This window comes from Schistocerca americana, unplaced genomic scaffold (genome assembly GCF_021461395.2).
Source record: "Schistocerca americana isolate TAMUIC-IGC-003095 unplaced genomic scaffold, iqSchAmer2.1 HiC_scaffold_23, whole genome shotgun sequence".
Lineage (NCBI taxonomy): Eukaryota > Metazoa > Arthropoda > Insecta > Orthoptera > Acrididae > Schistocerca > Schistocerca americana.
The window spans coordinates 5,169,590-5,195,363 of NW_025725939.1; positions in this window are offsets into that span (position 1 = coordinate 5,169,590).

Here is a 25,774-nt window from a genome sequence, read left to right on the forward strand (position 1 = left end):
CAGTTTTAGATTCCGATGCTTCACTTCAGGTTTGCTGTATACCTTGCACCTTCTTATTGACGTTGAAACACAGAAATAGCATCGGAATTAAATTCAAGCCAAAATGCCGACTTAAGTACAAGAGGACTGACACTCTGACTCTCTATGATTTGAACCTCTCCTGTGAGTCCAGTTTTGGATTCCGATGCTTCACTTCAAGTTTCCTGTATACCTTGTAACTTCTTATTGACGATGAAACACAGAAATTGCATCGCAATTAAATTCAAAAGACACAATGCCGACATAAGTACAAGAGGACTGACACGCTAACTATCTATGATTTGAACCTCTCCTGTGAGTCCGGTTTTAGATTCCGATGCTTCACTTCAGGTTTACTGTATACCTTGGACCTTGTTATTGACGATGAAATACAGAAATTGCATCCGAATTTAATACAAAAGGCAGAATGCCGACTTAGGTAAAAGAGGACTGACACACTCTCTTTCTGTGATTTGAACCTCTTCTGTGAGTCCAGTTTTAGATTCCGATGCTTCACTACAGGTTTTCTGTATACTTTGCACCTTCTTATTGACGATGAAACACAGAAATTGCATCCGAATTTAATGCAAAAGGCACAATGCCGACTCAAGCACAAGAGGATTGACACTCTCACATTCTATGATTTGAACCTTTCCTGTGAGTCGAGTTTTAGTATCCGATGCTTCACTTCTGGTTTACTGTATACCATGCACATTCTTATTGACGATGATACACAGAAAGTGCATCGGAATTAAATTCAAACGACAGACTGCCGACTTAAGTATAAGCGGACTGACACTCTAACTATCAATGATTTGAACCCCTCCTGTGAGTCCAGTTTTGGATTCCGATGCTTCACTTCAGGATTACTGTATTCTTTGGACCTTCTTATTGACGATGAAACACAGTAATTGCATCCGAATTTTATACAAAAGGCACAATGCCGACTTAAGTACAAGAGGACAGACACTCTCGTTTTCTATGATTTGAACCTCTCCTGTGAGTCCAGTTTTAGATTCCAACGCTTCACTTCAGGTTTGCTGTATACCTTGCACCTTCTTATTGACGATGAAACACAGAAATTGCATCTGAAATTAATACATAAGGCACAATGCCGACTTAAGTGAAAGAGGACTGACACTCTCTCTTTCTATGATTTGAACCTCTCCTGTGAGTCCAGTTTTAGATTCCGATGCTTCACTTCAGGTTTATTGTATACTTTGCACCTTCTTATTGACGATGAAACACAGAAATGGCATCGGAATTAAATTTAAAAGGCACAATGCCGACTTAAATACAAGAGGACTGACACTCTGACTCTCTATGATTTGAACCTCTCCTGTGAGTCCAGTTTTAGATTCCGATGCTTCACTTTAGGTTTACTGTACACCTTGCACCATCTTATTGACGATGAAGCACAGAAATTGCATCCGAATTTAATACAAAAGACACAATGCCGACTTAAGTACAAGAGGACTGACACTCTCGTTTTCTATGATTTGAACCTCTCCTGTGAGTCCAGTTTTTGATTCCGATGCTTCACTTCAGGTTTACTGTATACCTTGCACCTTCTTATAGACAATGAAACACAGAAATAGCATCCGAATTTAAAACAAAAGGCACAATGCCGACTTAAGTACAAGAGGACTGACACTCTCCATTCTATGATTTGAACCTCTCCTGTGAGTTCAGTTTTAGATTCCGATGCTTCACTTCACGTTTACTGTATCCCTTGGACCATCTTATTGACAATGAAACACAGAAATTGCATCCGAATTTAATACAAAAGACACAATATCGCCTTAAGTGAAAGAGGACTGTCACTCTCTCTTTCTATGATTTGAACCCCTCCTGTGAGTCCAGTTTTAGATTCCGATGCTTCACTTCAGGTATACTGTATACCTTGCACCTTCATATTGACGATGAAACACAGAAATAGCATCGGAATTTAATTCATAAGGCACAATGCCGACTTAAGTACAAGAGGACTGACACTCTCACTTTCTATGATTTGAACCTCTTCTGTGAGTCCAGTTTTAGATTCCGATGCTTCACTTCAGGTTTACTGTATACCTTGCACCTTCTTATTGACGTTGAAACCCAGAAATAGCATCGGAATTAAATTCAAAAGCCACAATGCCGACATAAGTACAAGAGGACTGACACGCTAACTATCTATGATTTGAACCTCTCCTGTGAGTCCGGTTTTAGATTCCGATGCTTCACTTCAGGTTTACTGTATACCTTGGACCTTGTTATTGACGATGAAATACAGAAATTGCATCCGAATTTAATACAAAAGGCACAATGCCGACTTAAGTAAAAGAGGACTGACACTCTCTCTTTCTATGATTTGAACCCCTCCTGTGAGTCCTGTTTTAGATTCCGATGCTTCAATTCAGGTTTTCTGTATACTTTGCACCTTCTTATTGACGATGAAACACAGGAATTGCATCCGAATTTAATACAAAAGGCACAATGCCGACTTAAGTACAAGTGGACTGACACTCTCCCCTTCCATGATTTGAACCTCTCCTGTGAGTCAAGTTTTAGATTCCGATGCTTCACTTCAGGTTTACTGTATACCTTGCACCTTCTAATTGACGATGAAACACAGAAATTGCATCCGAATTTAATACAAGAGGCACAATGCCGAATTAAGTACAAGAGGACTGACACTCTCTGTTTCTATGATTTGAACCTCTCCTGTGAGTCCAGTTTTAGTTTCCGATGCTTCACTTCAGGTTTACTGTATCCCTTGGACTATCTTATTGACGATGAAACACAGAAATTGCATCCGAATTTAATACAAAAGGCACAATGCCGACCTAAGTACAAGAGGACTGACACTCTCGTTTTCTATGATTTGAACCTCTCCTGTGAGTCCAGTTTTAGATTCCGATGCTTCACTTCAGGTTTACTGTATATCTTGCACCTTCTTATTGACGATGAAACACAGAAATTGCATCTGAATTTAATACAAAAGGCACAATGCCGACTTAAGTACAAGAGGACTGACACTCTCCCCTTCCATGATTTGAAAATCTCCTGTGAGTGCAGTTTTAGATTCCGATGCTTCACTTCAGGTTTACTGTATCCCTTGGACCTTCTTATTGACGATGAAACACAGATATTGCATCGGAATTAAATTCAAAAGGCACAATGCCGACATAAGTGCAAGAGGACTGACACTCTAACTATCTATGACATAAACCTCTCCTGTGAGTCCAGTTTTAGATTCCGATGCTTCACTTCAGGTTTACTGTATCCCTTGGACCTTCTTATTGACGATGAAACACAGATATTGCATCGGAATTACATTCAAAAGGCACAATGCCGACATAAGTACAAGAGGACTGACACTCTCCCCTTCCATGATTTGAACCTCTCCTGTGAGTCCAGTTTTAGATTCCGATGCTTCACTTCAGGTTTACTGTATATCTTGCACCTTCTTATTGACGATGAAACACAGAAATTGCATCCGAATTTAATACAAAAGGCACAATGCCGACTCAAGTACAAGAGGACTGACACTCTCACTTTCTATGATTTGAACCTCTCCTGTGAGTCCAGCTTTAGATTCCGATGCTTCACTTCTGGTTTACTGTAAACCATGCACATTCTTATTGACGATGAAACACAGAAATTGCATCGGAATTAAATTCAAAAGCCACAATGCCGACTTCAGTACAAGAGGACTGACACTCTAACTCTCTATGATTTGAACCTCTCCTGTGAGTCCAGTTTTGGTTTCCGATGCTTCACTTCAGGTTTCCTGCATACCTTGTAACTTCTTATTGACGATGAAACACAGAAATTGCATCGCAATTAAATTCAAAAGACACAATGCCGACATAAGTATAAGAAGACTGACACGCTAACTATCGATGATTTGAACCTCTCCTGTGAGTCCGGTTTTAGATTCCGATGCTTCACTTCAGGTTTACTGTATACCTTGGACCTTGTTATTGACGATGAAATACAGAAATTGCATCCGAATTTAATACAAAAGGCACAATGCCGACTTAAGTAAAAGAGGACTGACACTCTCTCTTTCTATGATTTGAACCTCTCCTGTGAGTCCTGTTTTAGATTCCGATGCTTCAATTCAGGTTTTCTGTATACTTTGCACCTTCTTATTGACGATGAAACACAGAAATTGCATCCGAATTTAATACAAAAGGCACAATGCCGACTTAAGTACAAGTGGACTGACACTCTCCCCTTCCATGATTTGAACCTCTCCTGTGAGTCCAGTTTTAGATTCCGATGCTTCACTTCAGGTTTACTGTATACCTTGCACCTTCTAATTGACGATGAAACACAGAAATTGCATCCGAATTTAATACAAGAGGCACAATGCCGAATTAAGTACAAGTGGACTGACACTCTCCGTTTCTATGATTTGAACCTCTCCTGTGAGTCCAGTTTTAGTTTCCGATGCTTCACTTCAGGTTTACTGTATCCCTTGGACTATCTTATTGACGATGAAACACAGAAATTGCATCCGAATTTAATACAAAAGGCACAATGCCGACCTAAGTACAAGAGGACTGACACTCTCGTTTTCTATGATTTGAACCTCTCCTGTGAGTCCAGTTTTAGATTCCGATGCTTCACTTCAGGTTTACTGTATATCTTGCACCTTCTTATTGACGATGAAACACAGAAATTGCACCTGAATTTGAGACAAAAGGCACAATGCCGACTTAAGTACAAGAGGACTGACACTCTCCCCTTCCATGATTTGAACCTCTCCTGTGAGTGCAGTTTTAGATTCCGATGCTTCACTTCAGGTTTACTGTATCCCTTGGACGTTCTTATTGACGATGAAACACAGATATTGCATCGGAATTAAATTCAAAAGGCACAATGCCGACATAAGTGCAAGAGGACTGACACTCTACCTATCTATGACATAAACCTCTCCTGTGAGTCCAGTTTTAGATTCCGATGCTTCACTTCAGGTTTACTGTATCCCTTGGACCTTCTTATTGACGATGAAACACAGATATTGCATCGGAATTACATTCAAAAGGCACAATGCCGACATAAGTACAAGAGGACTGACACTCTCCCCTTCCATGATTTGAACCTCTCCTGTGAGTCTAGTTTTAGATTCCGATGCTTCACTTCAGGTTTACTGTATATCTTGCACCTTCTTATTGACGATGAAACACAGAAATTGCATCCGAATTTAATACAAAAGGCACAATGCCGACTCAAGTACAAGAGGATTGACACTCTCACTTTCTATGATTTGAACCTCTCATGTGAGTCCAGTTTTAGATTCCGATGCTTCACTTCAGGATTACTGTATCAATTGGACCTTCTTATTGACGATGAAACACAGAAATTGCATCGGAATTAAATTCAAACGACAGACTGCCGACTTAAGTATAAGCGGACTGACACTCAAACTATCAATGATTTGAACCCCTCCTGTGAGTCCAGTTTTGGATTCCGATGCTTCTCTTCAGGATTACTGTATTCCTTGGACCTTCTTATTGACGATGAAACACAGAAATTGCATCCGAATTTAATACAAAAGGCACAATGCCGACTTAAGTACAAGGGGACTGACACTCTAGCTCTCTACAATTTGAACCTCTCCTGTGAGTCCAGTTTTCGATTCCGATGCATCACTTCAGGATTACTGTATCCCTTGGACCTTCTTATTGACGATGAAACACAGAAATTGCATCCGAATTTTATACAAAAGGCCCAATGCCGACTTAAGTACAAGAGGACTGATACTCTCGTTTTCTATGATTTAAACCTCTCCTGTGAGTCCAGTTTTAGATTCCGATGCTTCACTTCAGGTTTACTGTATACCTTGCACCTTCTTATTGACGATTTAACGCAGAAATTTCATCTGAATTTAATACAAATGGCACAATGCCGACTTAAGTAAAAGAGGACTGACACTCTCTCTTTCTATGATTTGAACCTCTCCTGTGAGTCCAGTTTTAGATTCCGATGCTTCACTTCAGGTTTACTGTATACTTTGCACCTTCTTATTGATGATGAAACACAGAAATTGCATCGGAATTAAATTTAAAAGGCACAATGCCGACTTAAATACAAGAGGACTGACACTCTAACTCTCTATGATTTGAACCTCTCCTGAGAGTCCAGTTTTAGATTCCGATGCTGCACTTCAGGTTTACTGTACACCTTGCACCTTCTTATTGACGATGAACCACAGAAATTGCATCCGAATTTAATACAAATGGCACAATGCCGATTTAAGTACAAGAGGACTGACACTCTCCCTTTCTATGATTTGAACCTCTCCTGTGAGCCCAGTTTTAGATTCCGATGCTTCACTTCAGGTTTACTGTATCCCTTGGACCTTCTTATTGACGATGAAACACAGAAATTGCATCCGAATGTAATTCAAAAGTCTCAATGCCGACTCAAGTAAAAAAGGACTGTCACTCTCTCTTTCTATGATTTGAACCTCTCCTGTGAGTCCAGTTTCAGATTCCGATGCTTCACTTCAGTTTCACTGTATCCCTTGGACCTTCCTATTGACGATGAAACAAGGAAATTGCATCCGAATTTAATACAAAAGGCACATTGCCGACTAATGTACAAGAGGACTGTCACTCTCTCTTTCTATGATTTGAACCTCTCCTGTGAGTCCAGTTTTGGATTCCGATGCTTCACTTCAGGTTTCCTGCATACCTTGTAACTTCTTATTGACGATGAAACACAGGAATTGCAAACAATTAAATTCAAAAGACACAATGCCGACATAAGTACAAGAGGACTGACACGCTAACTATCTATCATTTGAACCTCTCCTGTGAGTCCGGTTTTAGATTCCGATGCTTCACTTCAGGTTTACTGTATACCTTGGACCTTGTTACTGACGATGAAATACAGAAATTGCATTCGAATTTAATACAAAAGGCACAATGCCGACTTAAGTAAAAGAGGACTGACACTCTCTCTTTCTATGATTTGAACCGATCCTGTGAGTCCTGTTTTAGATTCCGATGCTTCAACTCAGGTTTTCTCTATACTTTGCACCTTCTTATTGACGATGAAACACAGAAATTGCATCCGAATTTAATACAAAAGGCACAATGCCGACTTAAGTACAAGAGGACTGACACCCTCCCCTTCCATGATTTGAACCTCTCCTGTGAGTCCAGTTTTAGATTCCGATGCTTCACTTCAGGTTTACTGTATACCTTGCACCTTCTAATTGACGATGAAACACAGAAATTGCATCCGAATTTAATACAAGAGGCACAATGCCGAATTAAGTACAAGAGGACTGACACTCTCCGTTTCTATGATTTGAACCTCTCCTGTGAGTCCAGTTTTAGTTTCCGATGCTTCACTTCAGGTTTACTGTATCCCTTGGACTATCTTATTGACGATGAAACACAGAAATTGCATCCGAATTTAATACAAAAGGCACAATGCCGACCTAAGTACAAGTGGACTGACACTCTCGTTTTCTATGATTTGAACCTCTCCTGTGAGTCCAGTTTTAGATTCCGATGCTTCACTTCAGGTTTACTGTATATCTTGCACCTTCTTATTGACGACGAAACACAGAAATTGCATCTGAATTTAATACAAAAGGCACAATGCCGACTTAAGTACAAGAGGACTGACACTCTCCCCTTCCATGATTTGAAAATCTCCTGTGAGTGCAGTTTTAGATTCCGATGCTTCACTTCAGGTTTACTGTATCCCTTGGACCTTCTTATTGACGATGAAACACAGATATTGCATCGGAATTAAATTCAAAAGGCACAATGCCGACATAAGTGCAAGAGGACTGACACTCTAACTATCTATGACATAAACCTCTCCTGTGAGTCCAGTTTTAGATTCCGATGCTTCACTTCAGGTTTACTGTATCCCTTGGACCTCCTTATTGACGATGAAACACAGATATTGCATCGGAATTACATTCAAAAGGCACAATGCCGACATAAGTACAAGAGGACTGACACTCTCCCCTTCCATGATTTGAACCTCTCCTGTGAGTCCAGTTTTAGATTCCGATGCTTCACTTCAGGTTTACTGTATATCTTGCACCTTCTTATTGACGATGAAACACAGAAATTGCATCCGAATTTAATACAAAAGGCACAATGCCGACTCAAGTACAAGAGGACTGACACTCTCACTTTCTATGATTTGAACCTCTCCTGTGAGTCCAGTTTTAGATTCCGATGCTTCACTTCTGGTTTACTGTAAACCATGCACATTCTTATTGACGATGAAACACAGAAATTGCATCGGAATTAAATTCAAAAGCCACAATGCCGACTTCAGTACAAGAGGACTGACACTCTAACTCTCTATGATTTGAACCTCTCCTGTGATTCCAGTTTTGGATTCCGATGCTTCACTTCAGGTTTCCTGCATACCTTGTAACTTCTTATTGACGATGAAACACAGAAATTGCATCGCAATTAAATTCAAAAGACACAATGCCGACATAAGTACAAGAAGACTGACACGCTAACTGTCTATGATTTGAACCTCTCCTGTGAGTCCGGTTTTAGATTCCGATGCTTCACTTCAGGTTTACTGTATACCTTGGACCTTGTTATTGACGATGAAATACAGAAATTGCATCCGAATTTAATACAAAAGGCACAATGCCGACTTAAGTAAAAGAGGACTGACACTCTCTCTTTCTATGATTTGAACCTCTCCTGTGAGTCCTGTTTTAGATTCCGATGCTTCAATTCAGGTTTTCTGTATACTTTGCACCTTCTTATTGACGATGAAACACAGAAATTGCATCCGAATTTAATACAAAAGGCACAATGCCGACTTAAGTACAAGTGGACTGACACTCTCCCCTTCCATGATTTGAACCTCTCCTGTGAGTCCAGTTTTAGATTCCGATGCTTCACTTCAGGTTTACTGTATACCTTGCACCTTCTAATTGACGATGAAACACAGAAATTGCATCCGAATTTAATACAAGAGGCACAATGCCGAATTAAGTACAAGTGGACTGACACTCTCCGTTTCTATGATTTGAACCTCTCCTGTGAGTCCAGTTTTAGTTTCCGATGCTTCACTTCAGGTTTACTGTATCCCTTGGACTATCTTATTGACGATGAAACACAGAAATTGCATCCGAATTTAATACAAAAGGCACAATGCCGACCTAAGTACAAGAGGACTGACACTCTCGTTTTCTATGATTTGAACCTCTCCTGTGAGTCCAGTTTTAGATTCCGATGCTTCACTTCAGGTTTACTGTATATCTTGCACCTTCTTATTGACGATGAAACACAGAAATTGCACCTGAATTTGAGACAAAAGGCACAATGCCGACTTAAGTACAAGAGGACTGACACTCTCCCCTTCCATGATTTGAACCTCTCCTGTGAGTGCAGTTTTAGATTCCGATGCTTCACTTCAGGTTTACTGTATCCCTTGGACCTTCTTATTGACGATGAAACACAGATATTGCATCGGAATTAAATTCAAAAGGCACAATGCCGACATAAGTGCAAGAGGACTGACACTCTACCTATCTATGACATAAACCTCTCCTGTGAGTCCAGTTTTAGATTCCGATGCTTCACTTCAGGTTTACTGTATCCCTTGGACCTTCTTATTGACGATGAAACACAGATATTGCATCGGAATTACATTCAAAAGGCACAATGCCGACATAAGTACAAGAGGACTGACACTCTCCCCTTCCATGATTTGAACCTCTCCTGTGAGTCCAGTTTTAGATTCCGATGCTTCACTTCAGGTTTACTGTATATCTTGCACCTTCTTATTGACGATGAAACACAGAAATTGCATCCGAATTTAATACAAAAGGCACAATGCCGACTCAAGTACAAGAGGATTGACACTCTCACTTTCTATGATTTGAACCTCTCATGTGAGTCCAGTTTTAGATTCCGATGCTTCACTTCAGGATTACTGTATCAATTGGACCTTCTTATTGACGATGAAACACAGAAATTGCATCGGAATTAAATTCAAACGACAGACTGCCGACTTAAGTATAAGCGGACTGACACTCAAACTATCAATGATTTGAACCCCTCCTGTGAGTCCAGTTTTGGATTCCGATGCTTCTCTTCAGGATTACTGTATTCCTTGGACCTTCTTATTGACGATGAAACACAGAAATTGCATCCGAATTTAATACAAAAGGCACAATGCCGACTTAAGTACAAGGGGACTGACACTCTAGCTCTCTACAATTTGAACCTCTCCTGTGAGTCCAGTTTTCGATTCCGATGCATCACTTCAGGATTACTGTATCCCTTGGACCTTCTTATTGACGATGAAACACAGAAATTGCATCCGAATTTTATACGAAAGGCCCAATGCCGACTTAAGTACAAGAGGACTGATACTCTCGTTTTCTATGATTTAAACCTCTCCTGTGAGTCCAGTTTTAGATTCCGATGCTTCACGTCAGGTTTACTGTATACCTTGCACCTTCTTATTGACGATTTAACGCAGAAATTTCATCTGAATTTAATACAAATGGCACAATGCCGACTTAAGTAAAAGAGGACTGACACTCTCTCTTTCTATGATTTGAACCTCTCCTGTGAGTCCAGTTTTAGATTCCGATGGTTCACTTCAGGTTTACTGTATACTTTGCACCTTCTTATTGATGATGAAACACAGAAATTGCATCGGAATTAAATTTAAAAGGCACAATGCCGACTTAAATACAAGAGGACTGACACTCTAACTCTCTATGATTTGAACCTCTCCTGAGAGTCCAGTTTTAGATTCCGATGCTGCACTTCAGGTTTACTGTACACCTTGCACCTTCTTATTGACGATGAACCACAGAAATTGCATCCGAATTTAATACAAATGGCACAATGCCGACTTAAGTACAAGAGGACTGACACTCTCCCTTTCTATGATTTGAACCTCTCCTGTGAGCCCAGTTTTAGATTCCGATGCTTCACTTTAGGTTTACTGTATCCCTTGGACCTTCTTATTGACGATGAAACACAGAAATTGCATCCGAATGTAATACAAAAGTCTCAATGCCGACTCAAGTAAAAAAGGACGGTCACTCTCTCTTTCTATGATTTGAACCTCTCCTGTGAGTCCAGTTTCAGATTCCGATGCTTCACTTCAGTTTCACTGTATCCCTTGGACCTTCCTATTGACGATGAAACAAGGAAATTGCATCCGAATTTAATACAAAAGGCACATTGCCGACTAATGTACAAGACGACTGTCACTCTCTCTTTCTATGATTTGAACCTCTCCTGTGAGTCCAGTTTTGGATTCCGATGCTTCACTTCAGGTTTCCTGCATACCTTGTAACTAACTTCTTATTGACGATGAAACACAGGAATTGCAAACAATTAAATTCAAAAGACACAATGCCGACATAAGTACAAGAGGACTGACACGCTAACTATCTATCATTTGAACCTCTCCTGTGAGTCCGGTTTTAGATTCCGATGCTTCACTTCAGGTTTACTGTATACCTTGGACCTTGTTACTGACGATGAAATACAGAAATTGCATTCGAATTTAATACAAAAGGCACAATGCCGACTTAAGTAAAAGAGGACTGACACTCTCTCTTTCTATGATTTGAACCGATCCTGTGAGTCCTGTTTTAGATTCCGATGCTTCAATTCAGGTTTTCTCTATACTTTGCACCTTCTTATTGACGATGAAACACAGAAATTGCATCCGAATTTAATACAAAAGGCACAATGCCGACTTAAGTACAAGAGGACTGACACCCTCCCCTTCCATGATTTGAACCTCTATTGTGAGTCCAGTTTTAGATTCCGATGCTTCACTTCAGGTTTACTGTATAACTTGCACCTTCTTATTGACGATGAAACACAGAAAATGCATCGGAATTAAATACAAAAGACACAATGCCGACTTAAGTACAAGAGGACTGACACTCTAACTATCTATGATTTGAACCTCTCATGTGAGTCCAGTTTTAGATTCCGATGCTTCACTTCAGGATTACTGTATCAATTGGACCTTCTTATTGACGATGAAACACAGAAATTGCATCCGAATGTAATACAAAAGTCTCAATGCCGACTCAAGTAAAAAAGGACTGTCACTCTCTCTTTCTATGATTTGAACCTCTCCTGTGAGTCCAGTTTAAGATTCCGATGCTTCACTTCAGTTTCACTGTATCCCTTGGACCTTCCTATTGACGATGAAACACGGAAATTGCATCCGAATTTAATACAAAAGGCACATTGCCGACTAATGTACAAGAGGATTGACACTCTTACTTTCTATGATTTGAACCTCTCCTGTGAGTCCGGTTTTAGATTCCGATGCTTCACTTCAGGTTTACTGTATACCTTGCACCTTCTTATTGACGATGAAACACAGAAATTGCAACCGAATTAAATACAAGAGGCACAATGACGAATTAAGTACAAGAGGACTGACACTCTCCGTTTCTATGATTTGAACCTCTCCTGTGAGTCCAGTTTTAGTTTCCGATGCTTCACTTCAGGTTTACTGTATCGCTTGGACTATCTTTATGACGATGAAACACAAAAAATGCATCCGAATTTAATACAAAAGGCACCATGCCGACATAAGTACAAGGGGACTGACACTCTAGCTCTCTACAATTTCAACCTCTCCTGTGAGTCCAGTTTTCGATTCCGATGCTTCACTTCTGGTTTTCTGTATACCTTGCACCTTCTTATTGACGATGAAACACAGAAAATGCATCGGAATTAAATTCAAAAGACACAATGCCGACTTAAGTACAAGAGGACTGACACTGTAACTATCTTTGATTTGAACCTCTCCTGTGAGTCCAGTTTTAGATTCCGATGCTTCACTTCAGGTTTACTGTATCGCTTGGACTATCTTATTGACGATGAAACACAAAAAATGCATCCGAATTTAATACAAAAGTCACCATGCCGTCTTAAGTACAAGGGGACTGACACTCTAGCTCTCTACAATTTGAACCTCTCCTGTGAGTGCAGTTTTAGATTCAGATGCTTCACTTCTGGTTTTCTGTATACCTTGCACCTTCTTATTGACGATGAAACACAGAAAATGCATCGGAATTAAATTCAAAAGACACAATGCCGACTTAAGTACAAGAGGACTGACACTCTAACTATCTATGATTTGAACCTCTCATGTGAGTCCAGTTTTAGATTCCGATGCTTCACTTCAGGATTACTGTATCATTTGGACCTTCTTATTGACGATGAAACACAGAAATTGCATCCGAATTTAATACAAAAGGCACAATGCCGACTCAAGTACAAGAGGATTGACACTCTCACTTTCTATGATTTGAACCTCTCCTGTGAGTCCAGTTTTAGATTCCGATGCTTCACTTCTGGTTTACTGTATACCATGCACATTCTTATTGACGATGAAACACAGAAATTGCATCGGAATTAAATTCAAACGACAGACTGCCGACTTAAGTATAAGCGGACTGACACTCAAACTATCAATGATTTGAACCCCTCCTGTGAGTCCAGTTTTGGATTCCGATGCTTAACTTCAGGATTACTGCATCCCTTGGACCTTCTTATTGACGATGATACACAGAAATTGCATCCGAAATTTATACAAAAGGCCCAATGCCGACTTAAGTACAAGAGGACTGACACTCTCGTTTTCTATGATTTTAACCTCTCCTGTGAGTCCAGTTTTAGATTCCGATGCTTCACTTCAGGTTTACTGTATACGTTGCACCTTCTTATTGACGATTTAACGCAGAAATTGCATCTGAATTTAATACAAATGGCACAATGCCGACTTAAGTAAAAGAGGACTGACACTCTCTCTTTCTATGATATGAACCCCTCCTGTGAGTCCAGTTTTAGATTCCGATGCTTCACTTCAGGTTTACTGTATACTTTGCACCTTCTTATTGATGATGAAACACAGAAATTGCATCGGAATTAAATTTAAAAGGCACAATGCCGACTTAAATACAAGAGGACTGACACTCTAACTCTCTATGATTTGAACCTCTCCTGAGAGTCCAGTTTTAGATTCCGATGCAGCACTTCAGGTTTACTGTACACCTTGCACCTTCTTATTGACGATGAACCACAGAAATTGCATCCGAATTTAATACAAATGGCACAATGCCGACTTAAGTACAAGAGGGGCTGACACTCTCTCTTTCTATGATTTGAACCTCTGGTGTGAGTCCAGTTTTAGATTCCGATGCTTCACTTCAGGTTTACTGTATCCCTTGGACCTTCTTATTGACGATGAAACACAGAAATTATATCCGAATGTAATACAAAAGTCTCAATGCCGACTCAAGTAAAAAAGGACTGTCACTCTCTCTTTCTATGATTTGAACCTCTCCTGTGAGTCCAGTTTAAGAATCCGATGCTTCACTTCAGTTTCACTGTATCCCTTGGACCTTCCTATTGACGATGAAACACGGAAATTGCATCCGAATTTAATACAAAAGGCACATTGCCGACTAATGTACAAGAGGATTGACACTCTCACTTTCTATGATTTGAACCTCTCCTGTGAGTCCGGTTTTAGATTCCGATGCTTCACTTCAGGTTTACTGTATACCTTGCACCTTCTTATTGACGATGAAACACAGAAATTGCATCCGAATTTAATACAAGAGGCACAATGCCGAATTAAGTACAAGAGGACTGACACTCTCCGTTTCTATGATTTGAACCTCTCCTGTGAGTCCAGTTTTAGTTTCCGATGCTTCACTTCAGGTTTACTGTATCGCTTGGACTATCTTATTGACGATGAAACACAAAAAATGCATCCGAATTTAATACAAAAGGCACCATGCCGACTTAAGTACAAGGGGACTGACACTCTAGCTCTCTACAATTTGAACCTCTCCTGTGAGTCCAGTTTTAGATTCCGATGCTTCACTTCTGGTTTTCTGTATACCGTGCACCTTCTTATTGACGATGAAACACAGAAAATGCATCGGAATTAAATTCAAAAGACACAATGCCGACTTAAGTACAAGAGGACTGACACTGTAACTATCTTTGATTTGAACCTCTCCTGTGAGTCCAGTTTTAGATTCCGATGCTTCACTTCAGGTTTACTGTATCGCTTGGACTATCTTATTGACGATGAAACACAAAAAATGCATCCGAATTTAATACAAAAGGCACCATGCCGTCTTAAGTACAAGGGGACTGACACTCTAGCTCTCTACAATTTGAACCTCTCCTGTGAGTGCAGTTTTAGATTCCGATGCTTCACTTCTGGTTTTCTGTATACCTTGCACCTTCTTATTGACGATGAAACACAGAAAATGCATCGGAATTAAATTCAAAAGACACAATGCCGACTTAAGTACAAGAGGACTGACACTGTAACTATCTTTGATTTGAACCTCTCCTGTGAGTCCAGTTTTAGATTCCGATGCTTCACTTCAGGATTACTGTATCCCTTGGACCTTCTTATTGACGATGAAACACAGAAATTGCATTCCGAATTTAATACAAAAGGCACAATGCCGACTCAAGTACAAGAGGATTGACACTCTCACTTTCTATGATTTGAACCTCTCCTGTGAGTCCAGTTTTAGATTCCGAAGCTTCACTTCTGGTTTACTGTATACCATGCACATTCTTATTGACGATGAAACACAGAAATTGCATCGGAATTAAATTCAAACGACAGATTGCCGACTTAAGTATAAGCAGATTGACACTCTAACTATCTATGATTTGAACCCCTCCTGTGAGTCCAGTTTTGGATTCCGATGCATCACTTCAGGATTAATGTATCCCTTGGACCTTCTTATTGACGATGAAACACAGAAATTGCATCCGAATTTTATACAAAAGGCACAATGCCAACTTAAGTACAAGAGGACTGACACTCTCGTTTTCTATGATTTGAACCTCTCCTGTGAGTCCAGTTTTAGATTCCGATGCTTCACTTCAGGTTTACTGTATACCCTGCACCTTCTTATTGACGATGAAACGCAGAAATTGCATCTGAATTTAATACAAATGGCACAATGCCGACTTAAGTAAAAGAGGACTGACACTCTCCCTTTCTATGATTTGAACCTCTCCTGTGAGTCCAGTTTTAGATTCGGATGCTTCACAACAGGTCTACTGTATACTTTGCACCTTCTTATTGACGATGAAACACAGAAATTGCATCGGAATTAAATTTAAAAGGCACAATGCCGACTTAAATACAAGAGGACTGAAACTCTAACTCTCTATGATTTGAACCTCTCCTGTGAGTCCAGTTTTAGATTCCGATGCTTCACTTCAGGTTTACTGTACACCTTGCACCTTCTTATTGACGATGAACTACAGAAATTGCATCCGAATTTAATATAAAAGGCACAATGCCGACTTAAGTACAAGAGGACTGACACTCTCCCCTTCAATGATTTGAACCTCTCCTGTGAGACCAGTTTTAGATTCCGATGCTTGACTTCAGGTTTACTGTATCCCTTGGACCTTCTTATTGACGATGAAACACAGAAATTGCATCCGAATGTAATACAAAAGTCTCAATGCCGACTCAAGTAAAAGAGGACTGTCACTCTCTCTTTCTATGATTTGAACCTCTCCTGTGAGTCCAGTTTAAGATTCCGATGCATCACTTCAGTTTCACTGTATCCCTTGGACCTTCCTATTGACGATGAAACACGGAAATTGCATCCGTATTTAATACAAAAGGCACATTGCCGACTAATGTACAAGAGGATTGACACTCTCACTTTCTATGATTTGAACCTCTCCTGTGAGTCCAGTTTTAGATTCCGATGCTTCACTTAAGGTTTACTGTATACCTTGCACCTTCTTATTGACGATGAAACACAGAAATTGCATCCGAATTTAATACAAGAGGCACAATGCCGAATTAAGTACAAGAGGACTGACACTCTCCGTTTCTATGATTTGAACCTCTCCTGTGAGTCCAGTTTTAGTTTCCGATCCTTCACTTCAGGTTTACTGTATCGCTTGGACTATCTTATTGACGATGAAACACAGAAATTGCATCCGAATTTAATACAAAGGCACAATGCCGACTTAAGTACAAGAGGACTGACACTCTCGTATTCTATGATTTGAACCTCTCCTGTGAGTCCAGTTTTAGATTCCGATGCTTCACGTCAGGTTTACTGTATACCTTGCACCTTCTTATTGTCGATGAAACACAGAAATTGCATCCGAATTTAATACAAAATGCACAATGCCGACTTAAGAACAAGGGGACTGACACTCTAGCTCTCTACAATTTGAACCCCTCCTGTGGGTCCGGTTTTAGATTCCGATGCTTCACTTCTGGTTTTCTGTATACCTTTCACCTTCTTATTGACGATGAAACACAGAAATTGCAACGGAATTAAATTCAAACGACAGATTGCCGACTTAAGTATAAGCGGACTGACACTCTAACTATCTATGATTTGAACCCCACCTGTGAGTCCAGTTTTCGATTCTGATGCATCACTTCAGGATTACTGTATCCCTTGGACCTTCTTATTGACGATGAAACACAGATATTGCATCCGAATTTAATACAAAGGGCACAATGCCAACTCAAGTACAAGAGGATTGACACTCTCACTTTCTATGATTTGAACCTCTCCTGTGAATCCAGTTTTAGATTCCGATGCTTCACTTCTGGTTTACTGTATACCATGCACATTCTTATTGACGATGAAACACAGAAATTGCATCGGAATTAAATTCAAACGACAGATTGCCGACTTAAGTATAAGCAGACTGACACTCTAACTATCTATGATTTGAACAACTCCTATGAGTCCAGTTTTGGATTCCGATGCATCACTTCAGGATTAATGTATCCCTTGGACCTTCTTATTGACGATGAAACACAGAAATTGCATCCGAATTTTATACAAAAGGCACAATGCCGACTTAAGTACAAGAGGACTGACACTCTCGTTTTCTATGATTTGAACTTCTCCTGTGAGTCCAGTTTTAGATTCCGATGCTTCACTTCAGGTTTACTATATCGCTTGGACTATCTTATTGACGATGAAACACAGAAATTGCATCCGAATTTAATACAAAAGGCACAATGCCGACTTAAGTACAAGAGGACTGACACTCTCGTTTTCTATGATTTGAACCTCTCCTGTGAGTCCAGTTTTAGATTCCGATGCTTCACTTCAGGTTTACTGTATACCTTGCACCTTCTTATTGACGATGAAACACAGAAATTGCATCTGAATTTAATACAAAAGGCACAATGCCGACTTAAGAACAAGGGGACTGACACTCTAGCTCTCTACAATTTGAACCTCTCCTGTGGGTCCAGTTTTAGATTCCGATGCTTCACTTCTGGTTTTGTGTATACCTTGCACCTTCTTATTGACGATGAAACACAGAAATTGCATCGGAATTAAATTCAAACGACAGATTGCCGACTTAAGTATAAGCGGACTGACACTCTAATTATCTATGATTTGAACCCCTCCTGTGAGTCCAGTTTTCGATTCCGATGCATCACTTCAGGATTACTGTATCCCTTGGACCTTCTTGTTGACGATGAAACACAGAAATTGCATCCGAATTTTTTACAAAAGGCACAATGCCGATTTAAGTACAAGAGGACTGACACTCTCGTTTTCTACGATTTGAACCTCTCCTGTGAGTCCAGTTTTAGATTCCGATGCTTCACTTCAGGTTTACTGTATACCTTGCACCTTCTTATTGACGATTTAGCGCAGAAATTGCATCTGAATTTAATACAAATGGCACAATGCCGGCTTAAGTAAAAGAGGACTGACACTCTCTCTTCCTATGATTTGAACCTCTCCTGTGAGTCCAGTTTTAGATTCCGATGCTTCACTTCAGGTTTACTGTATACTTTGCACCTTCTTATTGACGATGAAACACAGAAATTGCATCGGAATTAAATTCAAACGACAGATTGCCGACTTAAGTATAAGCGGACTGACACTCTAACTATCTATGATTTGAACCCCTCCTGTGAGTCCAGTTTTCGATTCCGATGCATCACTTCAGGATTACTGTACCCCTTGGACCTTCTTGTTGACGATGAAACACAGAAATCGCATCCGAATTTAATACAAAAGGCACAATGCCGACTTAAGTACTAGGGGACTGACACTCTAGCTCTCTACAATTTGAACCTCTCCTGTGAGTCCAGTTTTAGATACCGATGCTTCACTTCAGGATTACTGTATCCCTTGGACCTTCTTATTGACGATGAAACACAGAAATTGCATCCGAATTTAGTACAAAAGGCACAATGCCGACTTAAGTACAAGAGGACTGACACTCTCGTTTTCTATGATTTGAACCTCTCCTGTGAGTCCAGTTTTAGATTCCGATGCTTGACTTCAGATTTACTGTATCCCTTGGACCTTCTTATTGACGATGAAACACAGAAATTGCATCCGAATGTAATACAAAAGTCTCAATGCCGACTCAAGTAAAAGAGGACTGTCACTCTCTCTTTCTATGATTTGAACCTCTCCTGTGAGTCCAGTTTAAGATTCCGATGCTTCACTTCAGTTTCACTGTATCCCTTGGACCTTCCTATTGACGATGAAACACGGATAATGCATCCGAATTTAATACAAAAGGCACATTGCCGACTAATGTACAAGAGGATTAACACTCTCACTTTCTATGATTTGAACCTCTCCTGTGTGTCCAGTTTTAGATTCCGATGCTTCACTTAAGGTTTACTGTATACATTGCACCTTCTTATTGACGATGAAACACAGAAATTGCATCCGAATTTAATACAAGAGGCACAATGCCGAATTAAGTACAAGATGACTGACACTCTTCGTTTCTATGATTTGAACCTCTCCTGTGAGTCCAGTTTTTGTTTCCGATGCTTCACTTCAGGTTTACTGTATCGCTTGGACTATCTTATTGACGACGAAACACAGAAATTGCATCCGAATTTAATACAAAAGGCACAATGCCGACTTAAGTACAAGAGGACTGACACTCTCGTATTCTATGATTTGAACCTCTCCTGTGAGTCCAGTTTTAGATTCCGATGCTTCACTTCAGGTTTACTGTATACCTTGCACCTTCTTATTGACGATGAAACTCAGAAATTGCATCTGAATTTAATACAAAAGGCACAATGCCGACTTAAGAACAAGGGGACTGACACTCTAGCTCTCTACAATTTGAACCTCTCCTGTGGGTCAAGTTTTAGATTCCGATGCTTCACTTCTGGTTTTCTGTATACCTTGCACCTTCTTATTGACGATGAAACACAGAAAATGCATCGGAATTAAATTCAAAAGACACAATGCCGACTTAAGTACAAGAGGACTGACACCCTAACTATCTATGATTTGAACCTCTCCTGTGAGTCCAGTTTTAGATTCCGATGCTTCACTTCTGGTTTGCTGTATACCATGCACATTCTTATTGACGATGAAACACAGAAATTGCATCGGAATTAAATTCAAGCGGCAGACTGCCGACTTAAGTATAATCGGACTGACACTCTAACTATCAATGATTTGAACCCCTCCTGTGAGTCCAGTTTTGGATTCCGATGCTTCACTTCAGGATTACTGTATACCTTGGACCTTCTTATTGACGATGAAACACAGATATTGCATCCGAATTTTATACAAAAGGCACAATTCCGACTTTAGTAGAAGAGGACTGACACTCTCGTTTTCTATGATTTGAACCTCTCCTGTGGGTCCAGTTTTAGATTCCGATGCTTCACTTCAGATTTACTGTATACCTTGCACCTTCTTATTGACGATGAAACACAGAAATTGCATCTGAATTTAATACAAAAGGCACAATGCCGACTTAAGTAAAAGAGGACTGACACTCTCTCTTTCTATGATTTGAACCTCTCCTGTGAGTCCAGTTTTAGATTCCGATGCTTCACTTCAGGTTTACTGTATCGCTTGGACTATCTTATTGACGATGAAACACAAAAAATGCATCCGAATTTAATACAAAAGTCACCATGCCGTCTTAAGTACAAGGGGACTGACACTCTAGCTCTCTACAATTTGAACCTCTCCTGTGAGTGCAGTTATAGATTCAGATGCTTCACTTCTGGTTTTCTGTATACCTTGCACCTTCTTATTGACGATGAAACACAGAAAATGCATCGGAATTAAATTCAAAAGACACAATGCCGACTTAAGTACGAGAGGACTGACACTCTAACTATCTATGATTTGAACCTCTCATGTGAGTCCAGTTTTAGATTCCGATGCTTCACTTCAGGATTACTGTATCATTTGGACCTTCTTATTGACGATGAAACACAGAAATTGCATCCGAATTTAATACAAAAGGCACAATGCCGACTCAAGTACAAGAGGATTGACACTCTCACTTTCTATGATTTGAACCTCTCCTGTGAGTCCAGTTTTAGATTCCGATGCTTCACTTCTGGTTTACTGTATACCATGCACATTCTTATTGACGATGAAACACAGAAATTGCATCGGAATTAAATTCAAACCTCAGACTGCCGACTTAAGTATAAGCGGACTGACACTCAAACTATCAATGATTTGAACCCCTCCTGTGAGTCCAGTTTTGGATTCCGATGCTTAAGTTCAGGATTACTGCATCCCTTGGACCTTCTTATTGACGATGAAACACAGAAATTGCATCCGAAATTTATACAAAAGGCCCAATGCCGACTTAAGTACAAGAGGACTGACACTCTCGTTTTCTATGATTTAAACCTCTCCTGTGAGTCCAGTTTTAGATTCCGATGCTTCACTTCAGGTTTACTGTATACGTTGCACCTTCTTATTGACGATTTAACGCAGAAATTGCATCTGAATTTAATACAAATGGCACAATGCCGACTTAAGTAAAAGAGGACTGACACTCTCTCTTTCTATGATTTGAACCTCTCCTGTGAGTCCAGTTTTAGATTCCGATGCTTCACTTCAGGTTTACTGTATACTTTGCACCTTCTGATTGATGATGAAACACAGAAATTGCATCGGAATTAAATTTAAAAGGCACAATGCCGACTTAAATACAAGAGGACTGACACTCTAACTCTCTATGATTTGAACCTCTCCTGAGAGTCCAGTTTTAGATTCCGATGCTGCACTTCAGGTTTACTGTACACCTTGCACCTTCTTATTGACGATGAACCACAGAAATTGCATCCGAATTTAATACAAATGGCACAATGCCGACTTAAGTACAAGAGGGGCTGACACTCTCCCTTTCTATGATTTGAACCTCTCCTGTGAGTCCAGTTTTAGATTCCGATGCTTCACTTCAGGTTTACTGTATCCCTTGGACCTTCTTATTGACGATGAAACACAGAAATTATATCCGAATGTAATACAAAAGTCTCAATGCCGACTCAAGTAAAAAAGGACTGTCACTCTCTCTTTCTATGATTTGAACCTCTCCTGTGAGTCCAGTTTAAGAATCCGATGCTTCACTTCAGTTTCACTGTATCCCTTGGACCTTCCTATTGACGATGAAACACGGAAATTGCATCCGAATTTAATACAAAAGGCACATTGCCGACTAATGTACAAGAGGATTGACACTCTCACTTTCTATGATTTGAACCTCTCCTGTGAGTCCGGTTTTAGATTCCGATGCTTCACTTCAGGTTTACTGTATAATTTGCACCTTCTTATTGACGATGAAACACAGATATTGCATCCGAATTTAATACAAGAGGCACAATGCCGAATTAAGTACAAGAGGACTGACACTCTCCGTTTCTATGATTTGAACCTCTCCTGTGAGTCCAGTTTTAGTTTCCGATGCTTCACTTCAGGTTTACTGTATCGCTTGGACAATCTTATTGACGATGAAACACAAAAAATGCATCCGAATTTAATACAAAAGGCACCATGCCGACTTAAGTACAAGGGGACTGACACTCTAGCTCTCTACAATTTGAACCTCTCCTGTGAGTCCAGTTTTAGATTCCGATGCTTCACTTCTGGTTTTCTGTATACCTTGCACCTTCTTATTGACGATGAAACACAGAAAATGCATCGGAATTAAATTCAAAAGACACAATGCCGACTTAAGTACAAGAGGACTGACACTGTAACTATCTTTGATTTGAACCTCTCCTGTGAGTCCAGTTTTAGATTCCGATGCTTCACTTCAGGTTTACTGTATCGCTTGGACTATCTTATTGACGATGAAACACAAAAAATGCATCCGAATTTAATACAAAAGGCACCATGCCGTCTTAAGTACAAGGGGACTGACACTCTAGCTCTCTACAATTTGAACCTCTCCTGTGAGTGCAGTTTTAGATTCCGATGCTTCACTTCTGGTTTTCTGTATACCTTGCACCTTCTTATTGACGATGAAACACAGAAAATGCATCGGAATTAAATTCGAAAGACACAATGCCGTCTTAAGTACAAGAGGACTGACACTGTAACTATCTTTGATTTGAACCTCTCCTGTGAGTCCAGTTTTAGATTCCGATGCTTCACTTCAGGATTACTGTATCCCTTGGACCTTCTTATTGACGATGAAACACAGAAATTGCATTCCGAATTTAATACAAAAGGCACAATGCCGACTCAAGTACAAGAGGATTGACACTCTCACTTTCTATGATTTGAACCTCTCCTGTGAGTCCAGTTTTAGATTCCGAAGCTTCTCTTCTGGTTTACTGTATACCATGCACATTCTTATTGACGATGAAGCACAGAAATTGCATCGGAATTAAATTCAAACGACAGATTGCCGACTTAAGTATAAGCAGACTGACACTCTAACTATCTATGATTTGAACCCCTCCTGTGAGTCCAGTTTTGGCTTCCGATGCATCACTTCAGGATTAATGTATCCCTTGGACCTTCTTATTGACGATGAAACACAGAAATTGCATCCGAATTTTATACAAAAGGCACAATGCCGACTTAAGTACAAGAGGACTGACACTCTCGTTTTCTATGATTTGAACCTCTCCTGTGAGTCCAGTTTTAGATTCCGATGCTTCACTTCAGGTTTACTGTATACCCTGCACCTTCTTATTGACGATGAAACGCAGAAATTGCATCTGAATTTAATACAAATGGCACAATGCCGACTTAAGTAAAAGAGGACTGACACTCTCCCTTTCTATGATTTGAACCTCTCCTGTGAGTCCAGTTTTAGATTTGGATGCTTCACAACAGGTCTACTGTATACTTTGCACCTTCTTATTGACGATGAAACACAGAAATTGCATCGGAATTAAATTTAAAAGGCACAATGCCGACTTAAATACAAGAGGACTGAAACTCTAACTCTCTATGATTTGAACCGCTCCTGTGAGTCCAGTTTTAGATTCCGATGCTTCACTTCAGGTTTACTGTACACCTTGCACCTTCTTATTGACGATGAACTACAGAAATTGCATCTGAATTTAATATAAAAGGCACAATGCCGACTTAAGTACAAGAGGACTGACACTCTCCCCTTCAATGATTTGAACCTCTCCTGTGAGACCAGTTTTAGATTCCGATGCTTCACTTCAGGTTTACTGTATCCCTTGGACCTTCTTATTGACGATGAAACACAGAAATTGCATCCGAATGTAATACAAAAGTCTCAATGCCGACTCAAGTAAAAGAGGACTGTCACTCTCTCTTTCTATGATTTGAACCTCTCCTGTGAGTCCAGTTTTAGATTCCGATGCTTGACTTCAGATTTACTGTATCCCTTGGACCTTCTTATTGACGATGAAACACAGAAATTGCATCCGAATGTAATACAAAAGTCTCAATGCCGACTCAAGTAAAAGAGGACTGTCACTCTCTCTTTCTATGATTTGAACCTCTCCTGTGAGTCCAGTTTAAGATTCCGATGCTTCACTTCAGTTTCACTGTATCCCTTGGACCTTCCTATTGACGATGAAACACGGATAATGCATCCGAATTTAATACAAAAGGCACATTGCCGACTAATGTACAAGAGGATTAACACTCTCACTTTCTATGATTTGAACCTCTCCTGTGTGTCCAGTTTTAGATTCCGATGCTTCACTTAAGGTTTACTGTATACATTGCACCTTCTTATTGACGATGAAACACAGAAATTGCATCCGAATTTAATACAAGAGGCACAATGCCGAATTAAGTACAAGATGAGTGACACTCTTCGTTTCTATGATTTGAACCTCTCCTGTGAGTCCAGTTTTTGTTTCCGATGCTTCACTTCAGGTTTACTGTATCGCTTGGACTATCTTATTGACGACGAAACACAGAAATTGCATCCGAATTTAATACAAAAGGCACAATGCCGACTTAAGTACAAGAGGACTGACACTCTCGTATTCTATGATTTGAACCTCTCCTGTGAGTCCAGTTTTAGATTCCGATGCTTCACTTCAGGTTTACTGTATACCTTGCACCTTCTTATTGACGATGAAACTCAGAAATTGCATCTGAATTTAATACAAAAGGCACAATGCCGACTTAAGAACAAGGGGACTGACACTCTAGCTCTCTACAATTTGAACCTCTCCTGTGGGTCAAGTTTTAGATTCCGATGCTTCACTTCTGGTTTTCTGTATACCTTGCACCTTCTTATTGACGATGAAACACAGAAAATGCATCGGAATTAAATTCAAAAGACACAATGCCGACTTAAGTACAAGAGGACTGACACCCTAACTATCTATGATTTGAACCTCTCCTGTGAGTCCAGTTTTAGATTCCGATGCTTCACTTCTGGTTTGCTGTATACCATGCACATTCTTATTGACGATGAAACACAGAAATTGCATCGGAATTAAATTCAAGCGGCAGACTGCCGACTTAAGTATA